The sequence below is a fragment of the Hesperophylax consimilis genome, chromosome 28 (genome assembly GCF_061612785.1).
Source record: "Hesperophylax consimilis isolate HC1 chromosome 28, BYU_Hcon_1.0, whole genome shotgun sequence".
Lineage (NCBI taxonomy): Eukaryota > Metazoa > Arthropoda > Insecta > Trichoptera > Limnephilidae > Hesperophylax > Hesperophylax consimilis.
In genome coordinates this window covers 21,152,257-21,169,292 of record NC_142863.1, presented here as the reverse complement: position 1 = coordinate 21,169,292, position 17,036 = coordinate 21,152,257, and the positions used below count along the sequence as shown (strand labels likewise).

The window sequence follows — 17,036 nt, the reverse complement described above, 5'->3', positions numbered from 1 at the left end:
CAGTTTTTCTAACTAAATGCATTGCGCTACCAATTTCCAATCATGTTTATTATCTCGGCTCGAACTAAACTCAATGAAGTCTCGCTTCCGGGAAAATTCCGAGTGCATATCATCACCATCAACAGTACCGCCGCCTTTGAGCGCGGGTAAACCTGGGTCAACATGATGTACCCTACCACATCTCAAGGCGAATCGTAAGCTTTCTCAGTATTCCCCTTTCTTGTGTTCAGTAGTTAACTTCTTGTAAAATCCACGCTTCATCCTGTCGTCAATTTAGGAAGAGAGTAGAGAGATCTATGTCAACCCTGTATTTCTCGAGATGATTAATATACCTTGTGCCTTTCTACTCATGTGTAATTATTGTGTGTTAACCTTTTGGTTTATCCATAAATATAGCACTGGCGCAAAACGTGGGTTTTCTTTGGATTATTAATCGTCCATCGGGAGGTCAAATTGGAAATAATCTTGTACTCTTTCACTGTGTTTTCATGTCTTGTTTTGTATTAACAATTGAATAACTATATTTTCTTCCAATAAATCTTAGCTGTTCTACAAACCATCGCGTCAAATCTAAAACAACCGTGTCACATTAAAACTATTCTGTGTTAAATTACGACTTTTACGAATCGTCACTCGACAAAATTCAATTACCGGTATTCTATCACAAGGTGCGCAACGACGTTTACTTCCTTTCGGACATCTCAAACATCACATAGTGATCCAAAACCACAATGGTTTACTTTCCAAGCACAACTATTAGAGAGAATGAGCTACATAAACTACAATTCAACAATTTCAAATCTTGTACATGATACAAAATAAATTTCTTGTTCGTGGAACTTATCAGTCAGCTCGTTCTGCACAGTACACAACCAAGGAAATTAAAGCCCTTCCGTCATTTGATAATTCCGTTTTATATGTAATGAAGGTGGATAGAGTATCCTTTTGAAAAAAAGTCTAGAAAGCCGATCCACTCTTTACATATAATTGAGATTCGCGTTGACGTGAATGCCCCATCTGTCACACATTGCTAATTGGCGCAACTTTGACGGGATGTAAGGAACTAGCGTGTAAATAACCAAACATTGGTTCTGCTTAAATTCAGACAATTGGTCACGAATCACAAACAACCCTCCAATAATTGTTGAAAAAACAAACAATACTCTCTCGAAATCTGTACTTTGAAATTTTTTCGGAAGAAATTTTTTCGAAAATTTTTTTCACAAATCAAGGACTTTGAAAATTTTTCGGAAATTTTTCAAAAACGCACAATCTCAGGAACCTTTTCACTAAAATCCCAGGGTAATCCCTGGTCATTTTTTTCACAAACCAAGGACTTTGAAAATTTTTCGGAAATTTTTCAAAAACGCACAATCTCAGGAACCTTTTCACTAAAATCCCAGGGTAATCCCTGGTCATTTTTTTCACAAACCAAGGACTTAGAAGTTTTTCGGAAATTTTTCAAAAACGCACAATCTCAGGAACCTTTTCACTAAAATCCCAGGGTAATCCCTGGTCATTTTTTTCACAAACCAAGGACTTAGAAGTTTTTCGGAAATTTTTCAAAAACGCACAATCTCAGGAACCTTTTCACTAAAATCCCAGGGTAATCCCTGGTCATTTTTTTCACAAACCAAGGACTTTGAAAATTTTTCGGAAATTTTTCAAAAACGCACAATCTCAGGAACCTTTTCACTAAAATCCCAGGGTAATCCCTGGTCATTTTTTTCACAAACCAAGGACTTAGAAATTTTTCGGATATTTTTCAAAAACGCACATCTCAGGGACTTTTCCATTAAAAACACAAGGAAACCGCTGGCCATTTTTTTTCCAAAATTGGAACTTAGAAATTTTTCGGATATTTTTCAAAAACGCACATCTCAGGGACTTTTCCATTAAAAACACAAGGAAACCGCTGGCCATTTTTTTTCCATACTGGGACTTTGAAAAATTTCACAAAATTCTTCACCTACCATCACAAGTAAACCCCTGGTGTTTTTTTTTGAAAAATAACCAGCCACACACTCTGCCAATTCCTTTTTCTTCTCACAAAGTCTAACTCGACTACCACAAAATGAATCCTCAAAACAACACCTTAGGCATAATAGCCAACATCTGCTCTCAAAGTACGCAAAGTTTAGAAAAGGAATTAAAGGACAGGAATATTCCTCCTTTCATCAAAACCAAAAACATCCTGATTAAATACGCAACATTTTACAACAGGAAATACATAAAAGGGCTGCAATTTCAACCCGGCAGTATAATTGCGGACACAAACAGACACAATCTACGCAGGAAACATGTCAGCTTTAAGGAAAACGACACAGTTTGGAGACGCAACAACACACTCTCACAAGGTGCTTTGTACTTCTCTGCAAAACTAGCTCCTCGCTTTGTTAAAGCAAAAGTGCTGAGAAAAATCTCAGATGTAGTATATACCCTATCGGACGCCTCTGGTAAACACATCGGTAACTACCACGTGAAAGATATTGTCAAACTAGGAAGTGTGGACACAATGGACACCACCTTCACTAGGTCACCACACACATAGCTAACAAACTTTTGGCTCTACCTTTGTCCCACGAGATTTGGCCCTCGTGCAGACAAACAGCATGTCTTATCGCGTTAGTTTCATATAAAAACTCGCATTTCGACCTCTGCAAGGTAACCTTCTCATTTTTTTTCTAAAAACACAGAAGTGTCAACTGTGGTTTTTAAATCATTTCTCACCCATACATGTACAACTATGCTCTTTTGTATAAACCTTTTGTTATTTTTGTTTCTTTGTCACACCTCACCGTGTAATGTATATAAATTGTACTCATATTTTGTACGTATTCTTCTCTGGAACTGATCATTCTAGTCAAGAGACTTTTCTGCTTCCCAAACAATTGATGCTCCCGGAGTCATGACCCTGGACATTAATTGTTAGTCGTCACCATTCTGACACTTACGACACTAAATACATAACTATTTTTTGTCATAACTACCACAAAAGTCACGTACAACATTGTATGTAAATATTTTTTTAATTTTCTCATGTTCTCTGTTTTTCACATTGTTCTTTCACATTTGTTCGTCACATTTGTTCCATTGGGCTCCATCGTACATAAAACAATGACCCTTTGCAACATACACCCAATTGAGGTGAATTTTCTACCCCTGTAACTTGTAATCATAATGCGTGTGTAAATTCCAGTTTGGTATCGTCATTTGATTCAAGTTTACATAGGTGTAACAAATAAAAGTTACAATTACCTTTGTTTAAAGTTTTTTCAGTTTTGTCTAAAAAATTGAATGGCGCTCAACTTTCCCATTTGCTCTAATTTGTTGTTTTTTCAGAATTTGATATTGACACGTCAACTCTGAAAAAGGTTGTTGTAAAGGAGAACAAACACCGATTTGTCCTCCTCATCAATAACAATGTATCATACATAACACCTTTCGGTCACATTGAGTATGTAAAATCTTAAGATCTCAACTTCCTGACCCCAATTTGTTAAATTATGTACTATTATTTTGACTTAAATAGCATTAATTTGCCTTGTCAAATACACCGAGCCAGGTCACTTATATTAAGTCATCCTGTGTCTCTAGGTGCCTCTTGTATCAATTTGTATCATAAAGTTCACAACATTCGTGTTCGTGGCAATTTTGGCAACACCAAGTGTGTTTCCCGTTTTTGTTTGGTCATTTTAAGTAAGTAAAACCCTAAAAGGTCTTAAATAAACCACTTCAAACCTTTTTTTGTAAGCAAAGAGTTAGTAAAACCAAAGAGGTCTCTTCTGCTATACTGTGTGTCTTGTTAGACATCCTTAGGCATATGTCTTGTATTATTGCCAACTTAACGCATAAACCCAACCAAAGGTTATGCCATCGTTTTTTTTGATAATACCAATAGCCACTACTTAATTGTTTTTGACATTGTGTATGTATCTTTTTTCCGGTATTGAAATGGTACTTTTTTATTATTGAACGTTGATATGTTATTTTCATGATACATGAGAATGTTACAATATCCACCATGAGACGAGGGATCGTTATAAAATCTAACATTATACATGAGAATGTTACAATATCCACCATGAGACGAGGGATCGTTATAAAATCTAACATTATACATGAGAATGTTACAATATCTACCATGATACGAGAAGTTCGTTATAATTACTTTTTTTACTGGCTCACATACACTGTGGCCAGAGATAATTTGTTCCATAAATGGTTATAAATATCTATGTTGTACCGTCCTTTCAATACTAGGGTTCTTTCGTAATTCGTTCAATTTCTACATGAGACGTGAAGACGTTATAATACTTACCATGATTCGTGCGAACGATACAATATCTTGTTGTTGTTTTCTTTAAATAAGTTGACACTATGTACTTGTTCTACCAGACGTAGATCACTTTACCCTGACTTGTCGCCCTTAATTGGGACCCTTTTGTATAACTCATGACACTGAGGGAAATATCCTTCACTGTAGTGAGAATTTTTTTGTTCTCTTCAAACAAACATGAAGCTGTGCATTCAGCAATTTTTTACGCTAACTGATACCTGTGGACTTCTTGTCAGCGGACCCAAGAACCATCCACTATCCATTGACCATGGACTAGCCATCAGCTTCACTGTTGGTTATGAGGTATCGTGTCGTGGGAGTTAATTGAGACAGTGACACAAAACCACGTAACTCGTTGTCTGGGAGACGAATAAGAAAAACTCTCAGGTTTGTGAAGCTTGAGCAAGGGTCTGTCATGTTCTCACAAACTGTAGAAGATTAAAAACGACCCCTAATCTTTCACCAAATACACGTGAAAGATTAGATTGTTATTACTGTGTATTCTCCTTCACCTTTTCATCAAATTCATGTATATATGTAAAGAGTTAGGAAATTTGCTGGTTGATATATTTCGTCCTCACATAGAGATCGAACTGAGAATTAGCTCAGTCACTATCAATTTTCGCTGCTCAAACCCTCCATCCTTCACCCTTCCATCAAACTCATGTACATTTGTAAAGAGCTAGGAAACCTGCTGGTTGACCACATTTCGTTCTCTGAAAGAGATCGAACGGAGAATTAGCTCCACCACCAGCAGACCTCGCTCAACGCCATTTTTTTTCTCATCCCTCATTATCCTTGAGGTTAATTTCATGAATCTGGAAGGTGTACCCTACGCACAAAGCGTATCGTCTGTCTATAAGACAATCTTTATCCATGAAATTTGCTTCAAAAACTTCCTTTTTCACCCCATTCCTAGGTAATCAACACATTTCTAGTAATTTTGAAAGTCGTAAGTTGTTATCGCTCAAGCGCTAACACCGGCCATGGAAGGCCAACTTCTTTCAGAAACTTGGTGTTACTACGGTACAACCACCTACCTATACCTTGTAAATCAAATAGGTAACCTCACGCCAGTCGTGATAGTTTTTGTCTCCCCAATCTCGGGATACTCATGGTATAGTCAGCACATTAGATCTCTCTCTACTCTCTCCTCTCTAAACAACGTTTTTTTGTCTTTTTGTCTTTTCTCTTGAACACAATTTGTTTCTCTCCAAACGTTTTTTCATCATTGGTCTACCAGGCAGGTAAACTTCAAGAATTTTGGCTCTAATAATAACCAATCCCCGGATTAAAAAGAAGACCAGCAGCCCTCCTCATCACCTGCAAGCTGAGCTTCACTTCTTTGCCGCCTTCACTTCCATCACTCACTTCTCTCCAATCTCTGCGTACCAAAAACACCCGACCGCACCCAAATTAGGTGTGAGTCGTGCATGCAGTAGCAAATCAAGTTGTCTCATCATTCAAACCACATTCAAAAGAACCAACCTCAGAGCATGCCAGCTCAAGGTTAGTTATGTTCCTGCAAATCAACCACCAGCCATTTGTACAAATCAACCACTTGCCATTGTGCAATCAACTACTTGCCGTTTGTGCAATCAACCACTTGCCGTTTGTGCAATCAACCACTTGCCGTTTGTGCAATCAACCACTTGCCATTGTGCAATCAACCACTTGCCATTTGTACAAATCAACCACTTGCCATTTGTGCAATCAACCACTTGCCATTGTACAAATCAACCACTTGCCGATGCGCAAACTCAACATAATAGCCATCACACGCATCAATCATCAATCAACTTACTGGTATTACTCCATGTTTTTACCAACTTCATTTCACCTTGACAACCACTGCCCCACCACATCAGCATAATGGAATTCACGCTGGTACAACATCAGAACCCGGATACTTCTGGCCCTCAGCATCACCATCTCTCAACCACAACCAAGAAGCACAGTTCAATTTCTATGGCCCTAGTGATACTTGAGTGCAATCTCAAATGGGTCAAGTTACAGTGAAAGTGTAACTTTAATAACTTCAGTGAAATTAAGTCTACTTGGTACTCAACGAAACACTACGCTCTTCAAACTTAGCTTAAAGACCAATGAAATTTTAGAGTCAGGTTGTTGTTCTTCTCATCACTGCATAAACTTGTATGTTTGTTCTTGTCATCACTGCATAACCTTGTATGTTGTCTTTTCATCACTGCATAAACTTGTATGTTGTTCTTTTCATCACTGCATAACCTTGTATGTTTGTTCTTGTCATCACTGCATAACCTTGTATGTTGTTCTTTTCATCACTGCATAAACTTGTATGTTGTTCTTGTCATCACTGCATAACCTTGTATGTTGTCTTTTCATCATTGCATAACCATGTATTTCTTCTTTGTTTTTTTTGTAAATCAACACTGTTTTTTTTTTCTCTCTCTACTTCCCTCACGACAAGGTGAAGAGGATTTTTAGCGCCTAAAGCTTCATTACCACGTCGCCTTTTACTGGCGGAGGGGGAATGTGTTACGTAATACAAGTCACCCTATAAAAAGGATGCACACTTTAGCCTCACTTTCCCCATGCAAACAGTCGCGGTGTACGTGACAAACGACACACAGCACCACGTGATCGGCACGGACCACCCAGGGTGCTCGCAGTTCAACACGGGCCGGCTCTCGCCGCGCTTCCACAGTCCAGTACCGACCTCGGCGGTTGCAACAGGGTCTCTTGCAAGCGGACCGCAAACACTCGCAATGTCTGGCGCGCATAATTACGCGATATTACGCGATCTCGTTCCAGTTTTTCTAACTAAATGCATTGCGCTACCAATTTCCAATCATGTTTATTATCTCGGCTCGAACTAAACTCAATGAAGTCTCGCTTCCGGGTAAATTCCGAGTGCATATCATCACCATCAACAGTACCGCCGCCTTTGAGCGCGGGTAAACCTGGGTCAACATGATGTACCCTACCACATCTCAAGGCGAATCGTAAGCTTTCTCAGTATTCCCCTTTCTTGTGTTCAGTAGTTAACTTCTTGTAAAATCCACGCTTCATCCTGTCGTCAATTTAGGAAGAGAGTAGAGAGATCTATGTCAACCCTGTATTTCTCGAGATGATTAATATACCTTGTGCCTTTCTACTCATGTGTAATTATTGTGTGTTAACCTTTTCCAACCTCCTAACCGATGGACGAGCTGATGACTAAAGGAACTGCCTACCCCTGACAGTACACGAGTTTCATCTGCCTACCTTTTTATCTGAGCTTAGCCAATTAATTACCTGGTTCGATCCCAGGTTGATCCTTAAATATAGCAATATATACTATCAGACACTTTTGGTTGTAGCAATTATGTTTATATTGGAATGTATAAAGTAAAATTGAGAATGATTTTATACAGCTGATGATTGATTCTTCCATCTATAATGATTTGTCTCGATTATAAACATAGTAATAATACTAATTAAATTTTCAGATACGCATGGGGATTTTGGTGTCATGTCAATGAACGAGGCAGTAGAATCTGTAGGCTGCACTCCGAGAGCAGCAAAACGCCCGCGCTACAGACCCACGCCTTTAAATGAACAAAATCCTAACAATGCATCCGTCCAAACCAAAATGGATGAAGCCATAGATGTATTCAAAAAGTTTGTAACGGACAAAAACACATTGCGTGTGGAAGAAAATTTTTTGCAAAACTATTGCAATTCACTATATACTGATTTGAAAAATATAGAAAAAATTAAATTGATAAAGTGCAAAATAGAAATAATGCAAGTAATTTCCAAATATTCTGAGTAATACATATTGCATCCCCAAATCTGGAATGGTTGAACCCGCGAGGTCCCGCCCTCGCCGGGAGCATACGTTTGCCACAACCGAGCAGTTTTCGCGGATCGATAGATTGAGGAGAGATTGATTGATTGACCATGAGATTGGTAAAGAATTTGTGACTAGTCTGGATTTTCTGGTGGTTTGGCAAGTTTGGTTCAGTTTGGCGGCTCAACAAGATCGGTTCCACGGCGGATTGGGACACTGTTGACACAGAGAATAGGTAAAATTAAAAGGAAGACCTGAATGGTGACAAACCGACGCTAACTGGAGCCGTAAGGCGCTAGGTACAATCGGTCACTGCCGACATTCAGATCGGCCAAATAATAATCATATTGTAGTTTCTTATAGACATCCCCCCTACCCCTTTCCACATACGGCAAGACACCTAAAATCAAACAATGAACGGACACGCCAAGAAAGCCTTTTTGAACGCCACAATCAAGGAACGCAGGAGCAAATGCGCCAAGGTCCTACCGAAGGAATTCCCGGAGGGAGCCACTGGCTACAGGATAAACAAAATAATAATAATAATATTTTATTAATTTCTTACACAATTGCAAATTAGGGTTTAATGCATATAAGAAATTAGGTTATATAAATTTTTTACAAAAGATTGTTTTCAAATATTTATACATAAAAAAAGAAATTTCAAGAAATGTGGAATTTCCAAAAAAAATTCAGGCAGCGGTGAAAGATCTCGTCAATGTGGAGAGACTCTTTCAAGAATCAGAAGAATTTCCCTTCTGAATCTCTACTCACTCACGCCAAATATATCAATCTCGGAGGAGATTTGGTTCAGGAGCAATATACCTACCGGGAGAACCATTGGCAGGTTAGTTCTGCAGGCAGGAAGATAGAATAATCTATGATGACGTTGTCTAAGATAGTCATCTGGAACATAGAGACTCACGCGCTCCAAAATGTCTGAGTTCTCAATATAGCCTCGCAGCAGTCTGAATAAGTGGGTAGCGGCATACCCCTCCCTTCTGAGCTGCAGGGAGTGAATTCCCAGCATGCCCAGAAGAAAGTTCGTCGGGTAAAGCCATGGATAGTGGCCGTACTCCCTCATCGAAAAGACGCCCGACGCCACCAGGACCAGTGGCGTCTACCAGTCGAGATCAAGCGGCAACGAGCACACTCAGGAAGAGTACTAGAGTGCCGCCGATTATCATGACGATAGGATCCATGACACATGGACAAATTACGAAAAAAGTACAGAGGCACATAGGAAATGCCAACTTCAACTTCTGCTACAACAAAAGTAGCAAAATTAGCGTTGTGGTGAGCTCCGTAGAAGCCCACAAAAAACTGTCAACAGCTCTACGAGGCGAGGAAAAGCCATTCCACACCTTCACCACCGAAGCTGACAAAGTTAAGAAGACCGTCTTCAGGGGACTCCCGGATATGTCATCAGAAGACATTATGGAAGACCTGGAGGCCCAAGGCTTCCCTGCAAGGACCGTTGTCAAGATGACCACCCCGGGATTGGAATACCCGCTTTACCTGGCCCACTTTGGCCAGGAAACAAACATGGGCCACCTGAGAGCCGCAGTGGTCTACCTGTGCCATTGCAGGATCTCAATGCGTAAATACCGGAGCAACCACCTCCAATACGGCACACAGTGCCACAGGTGCCAAAATTTCGGACATGGGTCCAGAAATTGCGCCCACGTAGCCCGCTGCGTAAAATGCGAAGGAGCTCACGCCACGCCGGAGTGCCCCAAAACAAACAGAGAAGAGCCGGCCGTCTGCTGCAATTGCGGTGGAGCACACCCCGCTAACTACAGTGAATGCCCCAACAGGGTGGCATACGTAGCTGCTCTCCAACGCAGACAGGAGTACACCAAAGCCCAGAGACGCAAAGAGGCAGAGCCCCGTGTACAGAAACCCGCGGCCCGAGTAGACGGCCGGTCCTGGGCAGACGTAGCGGGCCGTAACAACCACCAGCAACAGGCTCCTGAACAACAGGAACCACGAAGAGCCCCACCGCCCGCACCGGAACAACGCCAAGCGCCAAACACACAACGCCAAGCGCCGGAAACTCCTCTGATGACGAGGACATAATGTCATTGCTCCACGACCTCATCAGAGTACGCGGAAGACTGGCCTCCTGCTCATCCAAAGCAGAGAAGCTGATCATTCTCATGGAACCAACACCATCAATGGATAAAGAGGGCCCAGTGGCAAAAATCCTAATGTGGAATTCTCGTAGCATCCGAGCCAAGATAGAGGAATTAACTGAGCTCACTAGCAGCTTACAGACTGACATCGTTCTACTCTACGAAACGCACCTCAAAGAAGATATCCGACTCAGAGTGCCGGGATTCGACGTACACAGGAATGACAGAGCCGCTACAACATCGACTCGAGGAGCAGGCGGAACTGCTATACTCACTCGCCAGGGTCTCCAGACAACGAGGATACCCACGCCAGTACTAGAGAATATGGAAGCCACCGTAATCAGGATGGAGATAAATAACCAGATGCACACTATTGTCTCGGCGTACTGCCCCTCAAACAAAAAACAACATCACGAGAGGCGATCTTAACAAACTACTGGCACTAGGTACGAGAGTAGGGGAGGGGGGGGGGGTAAGTAAATAAAGCTCTCCCTTTCAGCTCGGTTCCATTAACGTACAAAAAACAGAGACAAACAATTTCCGTTAAAAACATACTGAGTAAACGGTATGAAGCGACTTTTAGAAGCGGGCGAAGTTCACACCAGTGTGATCTGTCAAACGTGTGGTAGCTCGAAAGTGCAAACATATTGATATTTTTACGTTAATTGAGCGAAATTTAAAAAAAAACGCTATGGCTATATGTGCTATGTATGGGTGCTTCAACCGAAGCTCGAAAGGACAAAAAAAAACAGTTTTCACAGGTATTTATTAAAGAATTCATGTTTATCACTGTATTCAATCTTTGATATCAAATATTTTATATGCTTAACTACAAAACCACAAGTAACTTCCACCATTATTTAAACAATCCTTGCACTATTTGTATCTATATAATAAACATCCGTTTTGTATGCGTTTTAATGCACTTTTAATATGTTTTACTAAAAAGAAATCTTGGCTAAATTATAATAATGCAGCTTACCTATTTCAGTCGGCATCTGAATGTATCTGTCTCTTTCTCTCTCATAATATGAACGCTAATTTGTTGGTAAATGGACAGAGACGGAATAATTTTTGTCTTTGTTTTTTTTTTCGTTTTAAAAAATTCAGGGCTGTGCTGAAATTGGTTTAGTATTAAATATTTAACTATTTACAGTTTTCCAAAGGATGAAAAAAGGCTAATGAAATGGATTCGTGCAACAAATAGGAAATTGGACTCCCAAATACCACAGTGCAAACATGATTTTTTTTTCATCCGCTTTGACACCACCATAAAAAATATTTGGTAATGACTATTGACTAATAAACCACTAACTTACTATTAACTAATACAGAATAATATTTTCAGATTATACCAAACTCAAATGTGTCCTCCCCGCCTGTGTCAGAACAGGCGCTTACATTTAATGCAGGCATAGATGTTGTAAGTATATTGTGTGTAATACAAATAGAAATACAGCATGAAAATAAATAGAAAAAAAAAATTATTGATTTCATGTTTACAGATCATGGAGAATTCAGATAGCCTTGAACCCATAACTCGCGCCCCCATACCTGAAACCCCACGAAAAATAATTTTAAGAAGAATTTTAGATCGGCGTAATACGCGAATTGTCAAATTAACAAAAAAAATCTTGACATTACAACAGTCGAAACGGCGAAAATTGCGGAAAATTGATGATTTAACAAAAATAATTCAGGACTTGGATAAAAAGGGCTTTGTTTTAAATGAAGGTATTGAGATTTTATCATCAATGGTCGGGCCCAACAATGATTTTTTAAAATGGCAAATTTTCAAGGCAAGTGGACTTCCTTTAACAAGAAAGTACTCTCCTGAACTAAGGATATTTGCAATTACTTTGCATTTTTACTCTCCTAGGGCATACAATTACGCAAGGAAAACTTTCAACACGTGCTTGCCTCATCCCAAAACACTTGCTAATTGGTATAAACAAGTTGATAGTAACCCCGGTTTCACACGAGAATCGTTCGATGCAATCAAACTGAAAGTTCAGTTGAGTGATGAACCAATTCTTTGCTCGCTTCTTTTAGACGAGATGAGCATTCGTGAACATGTGGAAAGAGTTGGTGAAGTTCAATTGGGGCAAGTCAGTTTTGGTACCAATATGGAAGATGAACATATACCCATGGCTCGTCAGATACTTGCTTTTATGATAGTCTGTGTTAATGGATCATGGAAAATACCTGTTGGATATTTTCCAATCATAAGCTTGACAGGGGAACATAAGAGTATGTTGGTTACCCAATGTTTAACATTGCCAAAGGAAAGCGGTATTCGGACAGTTTCTTTGACATTCGATGGTGCATCTTCAAACGTTCTCATGGCTAAACAGTTGGGTTGTTCTTTTGAAGAGCATAATTTAAAACCATATTTTTATTGTGAAAATGAGATAATTGTGGTTTTTTTTTTATCCATGTCATATGCTTAAATTGATTAGAAATACATTGGGAGACAGAATGAAATTTGTAGACAGTAACGGGGGGATAATTGACTTTGGATTGATAGAGAAATTGAATCTTTTACAAGAAAATGAAGGGCTTCATATAGGTAACAAGTTACGCAGAGCACATGTAGATTATGTGCGACAAAAAATGAAGGTTCGATTGGCAGCCCAGTTGTTAAGCGATTCTGTTGCCGATGCGATAGAATTTTGTGCTCAAGAACTAAATTTGCTACAATTTGTGAACCAACAATACTTTTTATAAGATGTATTAACAAGCTGTTTGATATATTTAATTCACGAAGCTTTGCTTCACCGAAGTGGAAAAGACCTATTTACCTCGGAAATCATTTAGAGTTTTCTGAGTACCTTCGAAATGTTAGTATATATTTGTCAAATTTAAAGTTTTTAGACGGGGTTAAAGTAGTCAAATCTACCAAAAAAAATGGGTTCCTGGGTTTTAAAATTTGTATTGAAAGTTTACAATTATTAATAAATAAATAAATTAATATAAAGACAACCACGAATCTCACATTTCAATAGAAGCTGTTAACTACTGTCGTGACAACGGTATTGTTTATTTGAGTCATCCCCCACACACGTCACACAAATTGCAACCGCTTGATGTCAGTGTGTTCGGACCCTTCAAAGGCAAATTGAAGATAGCTTTCAACGACTGGCACATTCAAAATGTTGGAAAAACTTTGACCATTTACAACATTGCTGAACTGTCAAAATTGGCATATTTGGAATCATTTAAAATTCTTCGGATATTTTCTTAGTCATCCTTTGTTTTTTCTGGCATATACATTGGCTTTAAACAATCCCATATTGCGTCACAGACTTGTTTAATAATGTAATGTATAGTAGATACTCCAAGTAAAAACTGGTAATGTAAATCATGAAAATTGTTGCCTGATGCTAAAAATCTGTAACAAATGAATGGCTCATTAATACATATATTTGCTTTTTAGGCAAAGATGTACAAGCAAAGTGGAAACACGTAAGGGACAACTTCCGACGAGAATATCAAGCCCAAAAAGATGTTACATTAGGCCAAGGTGCAAAAAAGAGAAAGAAATACAGATATTACGATGAATTATTATTTCTAGTTCCACACGTTAAAGATGCCAAAACTTCTGGAAACTACAGCACTGCAACAAATATAGCAGAGAAAAATATTGAAAGCCCGTCAACGCCGAACGGCAAAAATTCACCAGCTGGACCTTCGACTGCCACTCGTAATGTTCCAGAGATTCCGAAAAAGAAAAATAAAACAAAATCATCCTTTGAGGAAGAAGTTCTGAAGGCCATCAAAAATGAAATGTCAGAAACGGACGAGGATAAAACATTCTGTTAATCACTGGTTCAATCACTAAAAAAGATGGATGATGATCATAATAAAATGTTGGCCAAAATCGAAATATTAAAAGTAATTCGCACTTTCTCAAATAGGTTGCTTAAGACAAACTACAGTCAGCCTAACCAATCACCAAACATTACACCATATTTCAATATTCAGACTCAAGGTCGTGATGTGTATCAACAGCACCCACAGTCTGAGTCCACCTTCGTCTATACTCAGATAGACTCCACAACAGCTCTCACAGCCAACATTCACTCAAGCCCATAATATGTATCAGCAGCACTCAGAGTCACACCCAACCCTGTCCTTGCATCAATCTTCATCCGTTAATCCTGTACATCCATCTAAAGTAATAAGGATTCTAGAGAATCGTCAATATCGCCCCGCTAATTCGACTGCACCAAGTTCTAGGCCACACTCCGCACAAAGCTTTTTTACCACTTTCACCCCAAATATTTGCCCATCTCCATCTAACACTGACCAATCAAGTTCAATAACTGTTCAGAGCCCCTTGACCAATATAATTTCACCAGAAGAATTTTACTTATCTCCAGATGATTGTTAATTTTTTATACCTAAGTTTTTAATAAATATAAATTGTTTTGTAATTTTGTAATTATTGTTTTATTTACCTCAGTGTAACAGCTAGTCGTTGTGCAGGTGGTATCGCCAAACGCATGTTGGTATCTTGAAGTGTTATTCGAGGCCCCACTATCGTCAACAGTTCGTCAAATGTTGTAATAGACATTCGAAAATAACCAAAAAATTTATCGGGGTATTGCCTCAATTCTTCGTACAGTGTCACAAACTGCCCTTTCAAGTATCACAGTTCATTCAGAGGATGAACCCAGAATGCCTTTTGTTTTCTTTTTCGTCTTCTAGCAACACAAATCACTATTGCTATTAATTTAGCAGAAACCATTTCCAAGTCTTACGGAAGCGAGAAACGAAACAAGAGTGATTTTTAAGCGTTCGTATGAACAATCGTATCGATAACGTTATAAAAGCGCCAACGCCGAGTTTTAACGCTACGTTTTTTAAAGTCTCGTGCGAATAACGCCTAAGTGCTGGAAAAATATTAGCAAGGAAATTAACGAAGACGGTAAGTGCGAAATGAGAAAATTTTACTCTAACCTCAAATGTCACACGTGTATTCACTTCGCTTGCACTTTTTTTTACTAAATATATGCATAATTTGCAATGAATGAATGAAGACAGTAAGTTCTCACTTATGCAATATCCTCAAATGTCACAGGTGAATTCTTTTCATGAGAACATGCACTCAATATCTGTTCTGCTGAGGTTTTTTCATATTAAGATAAGAAATCATAGCTTCATCGTCTGCACTGTATGGGGCTGTAAATATTCAACGTTTTGCATACATGATTAATGACATTTGCTGTTATTACAAAATAAACCAATGCAATTTGCATGCACTGTTGTTTTTACTAGATATATGTAGAATTTGCAATGAATGAATGAATATGGTTGTTAAATTTTGTAAAAGATAAGGTTTTAATAATTCTGGATACAGTCGCCATCTATGGATTGTTTGAATAGTTGATTATTAGAAATGATGTGAATCTGTGCTAACATTTTTAGAGCTCTAATATGTCGATATGCAGTTGTCTTTTTTTAATTGTGTATATCAACAAGTGTCAATGGATTAGTACTTTTAACCTATAAAGGGATTGTTCCCAGTAAAAAAGTGTTCTTTCCTTCAGAAATTTATTACAGTAAACAGTGAGCTGTACAAGGGTCGGGCCCGTTATCAATAAATTGTTATTGTCAACGTAGATATTATAAAAAGCATGTTTTGTAATACGAAATAAAAAAGTTAAAATACGACAAAAGTGTTTCCATTAAAGTCCAAAAACCAGAAAAATATACAATGTTAAGGTCTCACATTTACAATAACCTCAAATGTCACGAGTGAATTCTTTTCATGGGAAAATGCACTAAATATCATGTTCTGCTGAAGTTTTTTTTCATATTAAGTTAAGAAACTACAGCTTTACCGTCTGCACTGTATGGGGCTGATAAATATTAAGCATTTTGCATACATAATTAATGATATTTGCTGTTATGACAAAGTAAACCCATGCACTCTTGTTTTTTTTTTACTAAAAATGCAGAATTTAAAATCGGTTTGGGTTTCAAAATTTTGGTTTATAAAAGATTTGGAATGCAAATAAACAGATAAAATCCTCCTAACTGACTGTAGTGCCATCTAGCGGTAAAAATATGAAGTAACAAACATAATTTATATATTTCAGAAATTGAAGTGATTGTAGTGCCATCTAGCGGTAAAAATATGAAGTAACAAACATAATTTATATATTTCAGAAATTGGATGTTTTACTTTTTTTTGTTATTATATGGACGAAACTAGTTCTATCAATTGAAATGCCTAACTAACATCAATGATATTTTTTTCAGAAACTAAACTGAGAAAGAAATGGAAGTATTTACGAGACCAGTTTGCTGTGGAGCTTGGGAAAATACCACCTTCGCACTCAGGGGATGCAGGAAATACATCATTTACCCTAAAATGGCCTTTTTTCACTCCTTTATTATTTCTGAAAGACGTTGTTAGACCGAGGGAGTCAAGTGGCAATTTAAATAATCAACTTACTCCACTTACACCACATGTAGCCACAGTCAGTACACAGTCAGTACACGGCCAGTATACGGAAGAATCCGAAGAAACTACTACACGAGTTCCACAAACCCCACCCATGGATATCGAACAGGAAGAATACTGTGTTGATATTTTAGATCCTTTATCTCTTATTGAGAATTTACCGCAAACTTCTTCCTCATCTACTCCAGTGAGTAGGAAAAGGCGAAAGCCCATGAATGTCTACAACCAGGCAATCGTGGACATAGAAAACCAAAAATTAGAATATTCTAAAGAAAA

General features: G+C 38.5%; 1 pseudogene; it reads left to right on the top strand.

Moving 5' to 3' along the window:
* The first annotated feature begins 12,766 nt into the window (after window positions 1-12,766).
* On the top strand, window positions 12,767-14,570 carry LOC149410354 (uncharacterized; annotated as a pseudogene).
* The last annotated feature ends 2,466 nt before the right edge of the window (window positions 14,571-17,036 follow it).